Source organism: Myodes glareolus, chromosome 3, assembly GCF_982192425.1.
Source record: "Myodes glareolus chromosome 3, mMyoGla1.1, whole genome shotgun sequence".
Classification (NCBI taxonomy): Eukaryota; Metazoa; Chordata; class Mammalia; order Rodentia; family Cricetidae; genus Myodes; species Myodes glareolus.
In genome coordinates, this window is record NC_142028.1 from 3,106,198 (window position 1) to 3,118,744 (window position 12,547).

The 12,547-nt window shown below is 44.1% G+C and overlaps 1 long non-coding RNA gene across 1 annotated transcript; it reads right to left on the reverse strand.

The window, feature by feature from the left end:
• Positions 1–8,475: 8,475 nt before the first annotated feature.
• On the reverse strand, positions 8,476–10,042 carry LOC125399263 (uncharacterized). Its single transcript, XR_007231662.3, has 2 exons — positions 9,978–10,042; positions 8,476–9,153 (listed from the first exon to the last, which is right to left on the reverse strand). It is a non-coding gene; the product is annotated as an uncharacterized LOC125399263 (long non-coding RNA).
• Positions 10,043–12,547: the final 2,505 nt, after the last annotated feature.

The following is a 12,547-nucleotide window of genomic DNA, read 5'->3' on the forward strand; positions in this document are numbered from 1 at the left end:
TTTACATCATGATTGTTTTATGAGATTATAGTTTTGTTGTTTTGCATTCAACCTGTACAAACAAGCTAAGTGCATCTTTACAGGGGAAATAAAAGGTTCTGCTATCATAGGAAACACCTGATATTGTTTTGCTATGCAAAAGATTGCGTTTATCTGCCAGGGCCAAAGAAGGGGAGCAAATTGTCTTTAGCCAGAGGATAGTTGGAATGGACTAAACTAACTGACCAATCTCAGTGTACTAACACAGACTTTAAAATAATCATATCTATTAGAGAGTTCTGATAATGGAAATTACAGTTGTGCTAAAATAAAAAGGGGGAAGGGCAGATTTATTAATTACTTCAACTGAATTTAACATATCTAGAGTAACCCTCTCTGTAACTAATAATGTGGAATATAATCTCTGGATTCATCTAGCACTAAAAAGCCAAAAAGAAAACAACTTCTGTATCAGAGGAGATCCCTCTATTCCTGGTCTCTCAAAAAGAAATTTGGGGACACTCACCTTCCTGGACCTGGAGGGAGGGGGGAGGAACTTGAACTTCCCACAGGGCAGGAAACCCTGACTGCTCTTAGGAATGGAGAGGGAGGAGGAGAGGGAGTGGGGGGAGTGGGAGGGTGGTGGGAGGAGGGGCGGAAATGGAAACTTTTAAAATTTAATAAAATTACTTTAAAAAAAAAGAAATTTGGCTGGATGGTGGTGACACAAGCCTTTAATACCAGAACTCGGGAGGCAGAGGTAGGCAGACCTCTGGGAGTTTGAGGCCAGCCTGGTCTACAAGAGCTAGTTCCAGGACAGGTACCAAAGCTACAGAGAAACCTTGTCTCAAAAAAAAAAGAAAAGAAAAAGAAAGAAATTTGTTTGGAAATAGAGGTTTCATATGAAAATTATACAAGGACAACAGGGGATAAAAATGAAACATATCTTCACTAATTTTTATTTAAAGATTTACTAATTTATCTATGTATAGAGTGTTGGCATTAGATCACATTATAGATGTGGTTGTTGGAAATTGAACTCGAAACCTCTGAAAGAACAACCAGTGTTCTTAACCTCTAAGCCATTGTTGGGGTCAGACTCGGTGAGGTTTGCATGTATCAGGATAGGGGCGTGTGGATCAGAAATAGGAAATAGGAGTGACAGAGATACAAAAGAAATACAGAGACATGGGACAGAACCAGGGGGCGATCCAGTGAGTACTGAATATGCCTACTTTTTTTCTATATGCTTATAAACCCCAACCCAAAATGGGGGGAGGGTAGAAGAAGGCAAAAGACTGCTTTAACATGACACAAAGAACAAACAGAGAAATTATTTGCTTTGATACTTGAAACATCAAGCCATTATATTCTGAGTTAAGCAATCTGTTGTTGATGAAGGACAGGCAGTGTCTACACCTTACACCAGGTATCCTGTAGGCAGTCACTCCCTGGGTTAAACCTCCTGTCATATCCTGGAAGGAGCAGGAATAGGCTTGAATTCTCTGACCTTATAAAGGTTTATGTGGGATAGAAAATGTTATACCTATTTTACTTAGCAAATCTTTACAATCTACTACTAGAATTACAAGAGCTCTTCCTGAATATTACAGTGATTCATCTATTAGATCCCACTACAGTTGCTGCTGTTGTGCCCAGATTAGGACCCCCAGAGAGACCACCAGAAACCAGGGAAGATCAAGTCCGCAAAAAGCAAGGTTTAATTATAAGCTACTGTAGAGAACTGCATAGTGCTGCACCTTAAAGATGGTGCTAGTTTCCGCCTTCCACCTCCTCGATGGTGAGTGCATTCGGTCGCAAACAGCTCCATATATGGCTAAGGCTAAGGATCTGGCTTGCTTCCATGTTTCTGGACCTATCTGCATTTCCCACATAGCATGCTGGGGTTGGCTACCCAGAGGCTATTTAAGCTGTGGGCTGGCTTTCCCTGGGGTCAGAAGATTGTTCAAGGTTCTTGAATAAACTGCTGAAAGAAGAGTCTAGTGTTGCATCTTCCTTGCTGGTAGAGGCAGTTGCGACAAGCTAGCTCAGAACTTCTGTTTCCAACACCTCATTGCAGCGAGGTAGAGAGAGGAGTTAAGAGAATCCTTTGTGGGGTTAGCTTTTTTTATAGGCAAAAATCACAAGTAGCCCTTCTGGGTGGTCAGAGGGGTTGGCATGGGTGCAAGGTCTTTGCTTTCTCTCCCATCCTGCTTAGTCAGCTTGTTCTTTGTTTTCAGAGCAAGGCTACCTGCCCTTGAGTCAGGCCATCTTTATTAGCCTCCATCAGGTGGCTGGGTGTCCTTGTCTTTGGAATTTCCCAAGTTGGGGGGGGGGGCACTATCTTTCTGGGAACATGAAGCTAGTTTGGGATTTTTAATTTTAAAACATTCTGCTAGGAAATTCCTTCTTGTCCCTTAGAGAATAAGGAATGAGGGTCTCACATTGCTACTGCAGCCTTTATGTTACCTCTCTGAGGACTTATTGTTGGACTACAGAAAGAAGTTTCTAAAATAGCCTGTCTAATTTCAAAAACTCCTAATATTACAGCAAAATTATTAGCAGAAATTAATCAAGAAATGGTAGAACTGAGAACAACTGTTCTACAAAATAGACCTACTATAGACTGCCTGTTACTAAACATAATTTTGGTTGTCAGCAATTTTCTAGAATATGCTATTTTAGCAGCTCTGATTTCTCTCAAACTATTGACAACCAAAGTGATGATCCACATAAAGAAATAGGAAAAAAATCTCTCATACAAATTTAGACTGGACAATATGGCTAAAATGGTTCTTCACCTTCATTGGCTCTCTAATGTTATTCCTACTAATTACCATAATCTGGCCCTGTGCCCTCCAATGTGCTACTAACTTGACTGCCCATCAGATAAACAATTCTAGAAGCATTGCTTTTCAACTGTTCTCACTGTCTCGACTGAAAGACCCTAATTTCTAGGGTTCAGGGAAGGATCCCCCAGACTCAATAAGCCATGCCAATGGATGCAAACAGCAAGAGGATTCTTTATTGTCGAAGGCGCCAACGGGTGACTCAGTGCTCCAGTGAGACTGAGTCCCCCTTGTATTTTTCCAGCAAGTGTTTATAGGGTCTCAGGGTTACATAACGGAGGGTGGGGGGGAAGCAGAGCAACAGCAACATCATTGGTCAACTCAAATTAAATTAACATATGGGGTGGATCAACATCAGGACAAAAACAAGTCTAGATTAAGCCAGTTTCAGTCAGTTTCTGCCCCCTTGGGATTCGATACACAAAGGACTGGATGTTTTTCTCAAGACTGCTTCGGCTGCCCACAGATATCCTGTTTTGCCCTGGCCTAGTTGATCAAAACATCTTAGAATGGAGACTAGGGTTGGGGCCTTTCAGACATTCCCACAGTCCTCTATTATCTCTGCCATTTGTGTACCCAGTAAACTCTGGATCTCTTCAGTTGCCTTCTTGCTACTGTCACCAATGCTGTTGCCTCTGCTATGGCTACTGAAGGAGCAGGACAGACTCGATTTTGAGAAAGAACTTCATTATAAACTATACTTGACCAAGGGCTGACTCAGCTAAAGCTATAAACATTTCTAAGAAAAAGACACAAACTGTGCCTTCCTCGGTCAAAGTTAGGTGGTCAAGCAATGACTAACTTTGATAACCAACATCTGCTTTCTTCAGATGTCCTTGTGGGTGTCTGTTAACTGCTGTTTGGAAATCCCCCTAGACCCAGACAATGAGTTCAAAGGTCACCTACCCTTACCTAATTTGTACCTAATCCCAAAACACCAAGGCTAGTACCACCCTGCTTGTGGTTTTTCTCTTTAAAAACCCTCAGCCCCAGAGGCTCAGGGCCATTCTCCTTCACCGGCTGAGTCAGAGTGTAGGACTGCAATCTGGGTTCGAGCTTGTATTCAATAAACCCCTGTGTGTTTGCATCAGAAACCAGCTCTGTGGTTCTGTGGTGGTCTTGTTTGGGGGTCTCATGACAAGGACACAACACTACCACCTGTTGTGTTATAAATTCAGTCAGCTCTACCCATAATAAATTTTTTGAATAAAGTTGGTGTTTAAAAAAAAATAAGAAGAAAGGCAGCTCCACCGGCGCAAAGAAATCCAATTAGATAAAATCAAACCAAATCAAAATGTCAATCATTTTATTAAGTAAGACGCTCTCGGGTGGCCGAGCACATGGCAGGGAGACAGGACAGCAGGGAGCCCATGCAAACCTGAAAACCACATGCTTCTCCTCTGGCAGCCCATTTAAATACCCTGTGGGAGTGGTCCTGACCGCCCTCCAGGGAGAGATCAGGACCCGGCATGCTGGGATTTGGAGTCCAGAGCCATGCAACTCCCAGGCCAGGTCGGCTGGGACAGATGCCAGGGGCTGGGGGCTATGCTCCCAACTTAACAGTTGGGTGTGGTGGTTCACACCTTTAGTCCTAAGGCTCAGGGGCAGAGTGAGTTCAGAGTCATCCTGGTCTACATAGCAGGTTCCAAGCCAACCATAGTTACATGATAAGACCCTATCATGTAAATACAATATAATAAAGATTATGAGTAGACCAGAGAAGATCATTCAAGAGAAAATCCTTCCTTTCTTGCTCCTCCTCCTCCCCTCACACACACTTTGGGAATGGGGGCAGAGTCTTGTTGTATAACCCAAATTAGTCTAGTATGTTCTATCTCTGTCAAGTTGGGAGCGTAGGCCCCAGCCCCTCGCATCTATCCCAGCCCCCAAGCCTGGTCTGGACTCCAAATCCCAGCAGGCCAGGTCCTGACCCCATGCCCAGGGTATTTAAATGAGCCCCCAAAAGAGGAACACATGGTCTCCCTCTTTCCTCCTCCTGGTGGTTGCTGGCTTCCCGGTTTCCCCCCTCGGGGCCACCCAAGAGTGCAGAACTCCCATTAAACCTGGATATTTCTTAATTTGGCTTGTTTTGATTTGACTTGATTGGAAATTTTGTGTCTGCAGGGAGCTCACATTAGGAAATATTCCTAACAATCTCAAAATTACATCTTCCTACCTCTACCTTCTAGTTCTAGAATTAAGAATGTACCATCATACACCACCCTGGAGAAGCCTTTTATTGGATCTTATGTTTGAACATCAGGGTGTGATGATATTTTCTTTGTGCTCTAACAAATAAAGCTTGCTTGAAGATCAGAGGATAGAGATAGTCACCCGTTTACCATAGAGGACAGGCAGTGGTGGCACACACCTTCAATCCCAGCACTTGGGAGGTGGAAGCAGGAAGGTCAGGAATTCAAGGCCACACTGGCCTGGGCTGTAGGGGAATGTGTTTCAGTTGTAGAGTTGCAGAAGTCTCCTGATTTATCAGGAAGCCAGGCTATTCTTAGAACCGCAATAAGGCAGCTCTGGAGGGATAGAAAGCCACAAACAGGACAGCTCAGCTGTGGAGGATAGAGCTGCAAAAGGACAGCTCTGGAGGCTGGAGCCAATATAGGACAGCTCAGCTCTGGGGGATAGAGCCACAAAAGGACGGTTCTGGAGGCTGGAGCTGCAAAATCGTACAGCTCAGCCCTACAGGACAAGTGTCCTGACTATCGGGTGTTGCAAGGAGAGAGGCTGCTTGATGGTTCCTGGCTACTTAGCCTTGAAATAATCACACAGAAACTGTATTAATTAAATCACTGCTTGGCTCATTAGCTCTACCTTCTTATTGGCTAACTCTTATATTAATTTAACCCATCTCCATTGATCTGTGTGTCGCCACGCAAAGTTCCCAGTGTCTGACTCTGGTGTCTCTCTCATTCTGCCCTTCTTTCTCCCAGCATTCAGTCCAGTCATCCTGCCTAGCTCTGCTCCGCCACACCCTGCTCTGCCATAGGCTCAAAGCAGTTCTTTATTCACGGTAATCACAGCATACAGAGGGAAATCCCACATCAACTGGGAAGCCAGGCAACCTAGAGCCATAATAGGACGGCTATGCAGGCTGGAACCGCAATAGGACAGCTCAGCTCTGGAGGGAAAGTGTCCTGACTATCAGGAAGCCAGGCTACTTGAAGCTGGGGTGCGGTGGGGGATGGTCTCCCCACAGGATATAGCAATCCTGCTCTTCTCTGGACAGCCACTACAGCTGAGCTCTGCTCTGTTCCCTTGAGGGAACGTCCTAGCAGAGCTATCCACTTCTTCTCAGGCCCAGGACTCTGGTGAAAAGTTGTTACTTTTTTCTGTTTGGCCTTGCTCAGCCTCCGCTTAAGGAACATCCTAGCAAGGTTCTTCTGTTCTGCTCCCCTTGCTCAGGCCCCCTAAGGGAGCATCTCAGCAAGGCTTTTCAGCTCAGTCCCCTAAGGGATGTCCCAGCCAGATTCTGTTGTGCCTGAGTCCTGAGACCCCCCAAGAAGACCACCATGAAGCCACACTTCCAAATGCAAAAGCAAGGTTTCATTTTTTAAGTACAGGCTAGCATGGGTCCTCTGCCTCACAGTCTGACACAGCAGATGGAAGGAGAAGGACCCTGTCTACTATTGTAAGGGGTTTATAAAGACAAAAACCACAAAGCAATCACAAGGTTACAGTTTCAACGTACAAAATTACTTATCCTATATCATAATTGGCTAAAGGTTAGGTAAAGCTTAGCTGCTAGTTCCTGATAGGCTATTATTATCTAAGGGGCGGGGCAACAGTCCCCCTGGTTACATCCTCCAGACATCTGCTGGCCCTGTGCTAACCACAGGAGCTGTTTGAAACATTACCCAACTGATAGGGGGAAGTTGGGTGGTCAACATTCTTTGTATGACTACGGTTGGGGGAATGGGCTGCAGTCAGCAACTTCGTATAACTTAGGTTCCATTAAATAATACTTCCTCTAAAGAGGGGTCCCATGGCCTTCAGCTTATCCTAGGGGCTGGGATGTAGTTCAAAGTCCCAAAATGGCCCAGCACAGAAATGGAATCTTTTCTGGCCTTTCAGTTCTTCTGTTCTGCGCCAGCAAATGAAGATCTTTATGCAAGACTCTTTAGAGAAAGAGATTTGTTTGGGAAGGAGGAATCCAGGAGAGTGGCCACCTCTGCCAAAGAGGGATAAATGGCCGCCTTTAACTGAATAGGCAGAGAGGCTTATATAGGGCTTCTCAGTGGTGGAGTTTTTCCAGGAAGAAGAGGGATTGGTTAGTTTTTCTCTGCTCAGAGATTGTTTAGTTTAGTTGGTCAGAGGCAGAGATGACTCTGACTTTGTGGCCAAACTGTGTTTCTTTCACTGGTCCTCTTTAGCCTTTGACTCTAATCTTAGGACCAGGGAGTATTTCTTTCACTGACTCTGCTTCTAGGGACAAAGTGTGTTTCTTTGTCACTAGTTTCAGAGTCAGGGCATGTTTCTTTGGTCCTGGGTTCAGGGATAAAGATGTTTCTTTCCCTGCCTCAGGTCTCAGACCCAGGGTGTGTTTCTTTCACTGGCTCTGGGTTCAGAGTCAGGGTGCTCAGTGATTGGTTGGTTTCCTGCTCCCGTTGTCCCTTTTATCCTACATGGACTACATGAGATTTAACCAGGTTAAAAGAGACACAGAGGGGATCTGGAGAGATGGCTCAGATGTTAAGAGCATTGCCTATTCTTTCAAAGGTCCTGAGTTCAATTCCCAGCAACCACATGGTGGCTCACAACCACCTGTAATGGGGTCTGGTGCCCTCTTCTGGCCTGCAGACATATAGACAGAATATTGTATACATAATAAATAAATAAGTTTTTTAGAAAGTGTGTTCACTATATATATTTATTTATTTATTTTACTATATATATAGTTCACTATATATTTTACATATATATATAAAAGGGAGAGACCCAGAGCTCACACCTTTGATTCCAGCACTTGGGATCTCATGATTGTAATTCCAGGACTAGGAAGGTGGAGACAGGAAGTGATAATGGCTGTGTGGAGAGAGGAATATAAGGCAGGAGGAGACAGGAGCTCAACTTTTGTCGGTATGAGCATTTCATAGAAGTAAGAACTTTAAAAGCTGACTGCTTTACTTCTCTGATCTTTCGGCTTTTACCCCAAATATCTGACTCTGAATTTTTATTATTAAGACCAATTAGAATTTGTGCTACATCAAATTTCCTCTGTGTAACAGTTCTAGATGTCTTGGAACTCGCTTTGTCGACCAGACTGACCTTGAAGTCACAGAGATCTGCCTGCCTCTGCCTCCCAAGTGCTGGGACTAAAAGCATGTGCCACCACTGTTCGGCCTTTATGGTTAACTACTACATAGCTCCACCCTCTGATCTTCAGGCAAGCTTTTTTTGTTAGAGCACAAACAAAACATCACCACATCAGGGTACAGCACAGCCGGCTTTGAAAAGTCAAGAGAATTGGCTCAGCAATTAATGCTGCCGCTCTTGCAGATCTTTCCCAGCCTGAGTATAATCTCATAAGCATAATCCTTTAAAGGTAGATGAAAAATGTTACAGAGCTTTGAAGTTATTCTACCGTTGACTGACAAGAATAATTCAAACTAATTCAGCAGGACACAAACAGAGATAAAGCAAGAAATGTTTAGTAACTAACAGTACACATGCAAAAGATCTCCGAACAAAACCTGTGGTTCCATCTCACTGGTTTATTTTTGAGACAGTCTCACTATACAGATTAGGCCGGCCTGGACTCACATATGCTCTTGCCTCCATCTCCCAAGTGACGGGATTTAAGATGCGCACCACCATACCAGGCTACACAGGCCTTTTTCATCTATCCTGCCCACTCTTTTCAACATCATTCTCTGCCTCTCGGTTGATAGGTTTAAAACATTTCTTGCACTCTGCAGGTTGGCTTATAACCCTCTTGAACTAGAAGTTGTTTACTCCTTTTTGAAATTGTTCAAGTTCTTGTGGTTGATCTCAGGACTATCTGTGGGTTAGACATCCTGTTGCCTCAAGGTAAACTTCTGATACTTTAAAATTGAGGCCTCACCATGAAATCTGAAGCCAGGGTTTTGCAATAGCTTATCAGTCAGTATAAATGGAGTAGGGCTTAGACTGTGTAGTAGGCTCTTCCCTCAGTTTGCATGCATACCACACTTCTACTTTGTAAGAGAAGCAGAAATGACCAGGTATAGTGGTACCTGCCTGCAGTCCTGACACTTGGGAAGTGGAAGCAGCAAGATCAAAGCCATTGTCGGCTCCAGAGAAAGTTCCAAGGCAGCCTGGATTACATCAGACCCTGTTGGAAAAAAAGAAATAAAAAATTTTTTAAAGGTAAATTTAAAAATGGGCTGGCAACATGGCCCAGAAAGTAAATATTTACCCTAAGCCTGAAAACCTGAGTTTAATCTCTGAACCCATAAGATAGAAGCAGCAACCTAGCCCCCACAAGTTGTCCTCTGACCTCCACTCACACAATTGCACGGGACCACCCCTCCCCGTGAGTCCCCCTCTAGATAGATGGTGGATAGATAGAGAGAGAGAGAGAAAGAGAGAGAGGATAGATAGAGATAGAGAGATAGATAGATGATAGATAGAGATAGATGGATGATAGGGGAGTTCAGCCAATCACATTCTGTTTGTGGGGCGTGTCTCCCTAAGGCAAAAGTTTACCTATAAACTTGGCGGGTGAAAGTCCCCGCACTCTCTCTCCTCTCGACCTGGCTTGGATCCAGCGTTCCAGCAGGGTGAGATTCTGTGTAAGTTTTCCCTTCTGTTTTTATTAAAGTTGTATCTTTTGTAAGATAGTCTGGGGACTTTTCATTACCGATCGCCCTGCATCGTCAGATGGATAGATAGATAGATAGATAGATAGATAGATAGATAGATAGATAGATAGATAGATAGATAGATGATAGAGAGATAGATGATAGATAGAAGATAGATAAATGATAGATACAGATAGATAGATAGATGTTAGATAGATAGATAGATATAGAAGATAAATGACAGATAAAAACAAAATAAACACTGTTTAAAAATAAATAAAAATAACTAGAATCAGCAAGATGGCTTAGAGAGAAATGGTTCTGATTACCAAGCCTGACGAGCTGAATCCCATACCTGAGAATCACAGTAATGGAGAACCAACTCCTGTATGTTGTCCTCTGACCCCTACGTGCACCACTGTACACAGAAAACTGAAAACAATCAATAAAAACAAAACCAAAGGCCACAAGGTACCAGATGCTTTTATACTAGTGTTTCTCAACCTGTGGGTCAGGATCCCTCAGCAAACCTCTGTCTCCAAAAAATATTTATAGTGTGATTCACAACAGTAGCAAAATCACAGCTATGAAGTAGCAATGAAACTGATTTTTTGGTTGGGGTTCCCGCAACATGAGGAACTGTATTAAAAGGTCGTAACATTAGGAAAGTTAAGAAAGACTGCTTTAACCCCAGCACTGGGGAAGTAGAGGCAGGCAGATTTCTGTAACTTTGATACCAGCCTGGTCTTCTCTAGGCTACATGTAAGACTGTCTCAAAAGGCAAAACAAAACCAACAAAACCAAAACAAAAATCCCCACAAAACTATGGAAGGAAACTGTGTTGGTTGGGGTCTTAGTCGGGGTTAGTATTTCTGTGATGAAAGACCATGACCAAAAGCATGTTGGTGAGGAAAGGTTTATTTGGTTTACACTTCCACATCATAGTCCATCACTGAAGGAAATCAGGACAGGAGCTTAAACAGTGCAGGAACCTAAAGGCGGGAGCTGATGCAGAAGCCATGGAAGGGTAATGTTTACTGGCTTGCTTCCTCTGACTTATTCAGCCTGCTTCCTTTTTGAACCCAGATCCCCCTAGCCCAGGGTTGGCACCACCCACAATGGGCTAAGCCCTCCCAATTAATCGTTGAGAAAATGCCCTACAGGCTTGCCTACAGCCAGATTTTATGGAGGCATTTTCTCAGTTGAGGACCCTTCCCCTCCAATGACTCTAACTTGTTTCAAATTGACATAAAACTAGCCAGAACAGTTAATCCTGCTTTGTCAGCTTGAGACAAGCTGAAGTCATCTGAGCAAAATAAACATCGGCCGAGAAAATGTCCCATCAGTTTGGCCAGTAGATAAGCCTGTGGGGGGTTTTCTTAAGTGATAGTTGCGGAAGGGCCAGCCCACTGTGGGCAATGCCACTCCTGAGCTAGTGGTCCTGGAGGGAGAACAATTAAGCAGAAACTATTACTTAAAGATCTAGCTCAATCCTGGGCCAGCCAACCTATTATTGATAAGTAAATTTCTCTTTTCAAAATTGAGTACCTCTTTTTCTTTGAAAGCACTTGTGGAGTGTATGTTTGGAAGCTTCACCCGAGCAGCTGACACCACTATATCCAAACAGTCTGGAATGCTTGGGTGGGACTTCACCCCAGCCCCTGGCATCCTTCTGATAGCCAGATGTCCTAGGCTATAGTATCGACTGGACACAGAAGGGTTGGGTCCTTCTCGGGTGGCAAGATTACTTTTGTTACCAAGGTTGCTGGATGCAGTCTTCCCATCTGGCAGGGCCAGATGGGTGTGGCAGCCTTTAAGTGGGCAAAAATGTTCTCTTAATATTTCTCCTTAATAGTTTTCTACTTCACATAGTTTTCTTACTTAATTTTCTATTTTCCATATTATACTTATCCTTATAGATTTCCTACCTTACCTATGCTATAGATTCCCCTTTTTTTACTCATTCAGAAGGATCTGTTTCCAAGCTCTTTACAATTTTGGAATGTTTGAGTGAAAAGTTCCATTTCAAGCCCCCTCCCCTGGGAGTTGCCTCAGTTCAAACTCCACCTCTGAGAAAGCCCGCCAAACGGTGACCCCCTCCCCAGAGAGGGTCAAGACCACTCCCATAGGACTATTTAAACTGTCCCCCCTCCCCCACCAGAGAACCTTCCTGGGAGCTCTGGCATCTATTAAACCTGGGCTTTTTAAACTTTGGCTTGATTTGGTCTGATTTGGATTGAACTGTAAAAACTTTATATGCAGAATTGTTAGAGTAAAATAAGTTCCTGGTCACTCACCTGGGTGGAGAAATAAAATTCCCAGTGTGCTGGGTCAATCACTTTGGCTAAGGATCCTAGCAAGGTAGACTCACCTTAAACCATGCTAAAGAGATGAGGTGGAATATTTAGTTGTGTAAGGAAATACCATGTTTTTTCTTCCCCCAATCCCCCCCCCAGTGTAGAAGCTCATGCAGAATCTTAGCAAGCCACATTTCCTCTCATTTCCTCCCCCACCTCCCCCACAACCCCCACTCCATCCACTCCACTGAAAGAGTAAAGCTCCCATGGAGAGACAGGACCAAGCCCCTCCCCCCCTGCATCAAGGCTGAGTAAGGCATCCTACCATAGGAAATGGGCTCCAAAAAGCCAGCTAGTGTACCAGGGATAGATCCTGGTCCCACTGACAGGGGCCCCTCTAACAGACCAAGCACACAACTGTCACTCACATGCAGAATGCCAGACTCCTCAGCTGTCGGTCTAGAGTCCATGAGTTCCCACAAGTTCAGGTTCGCTGTCTCTGTGGATGTCTCCATCATAATCTTGACACCCCCTACCCCTTGCTCCTACATCCCTCCTCCTTTGACTTGACTCCCAGAGCTCACTCAACCTGGTGCTGTGGATCTCTGTATCTGCTTCCCTCAGTTAC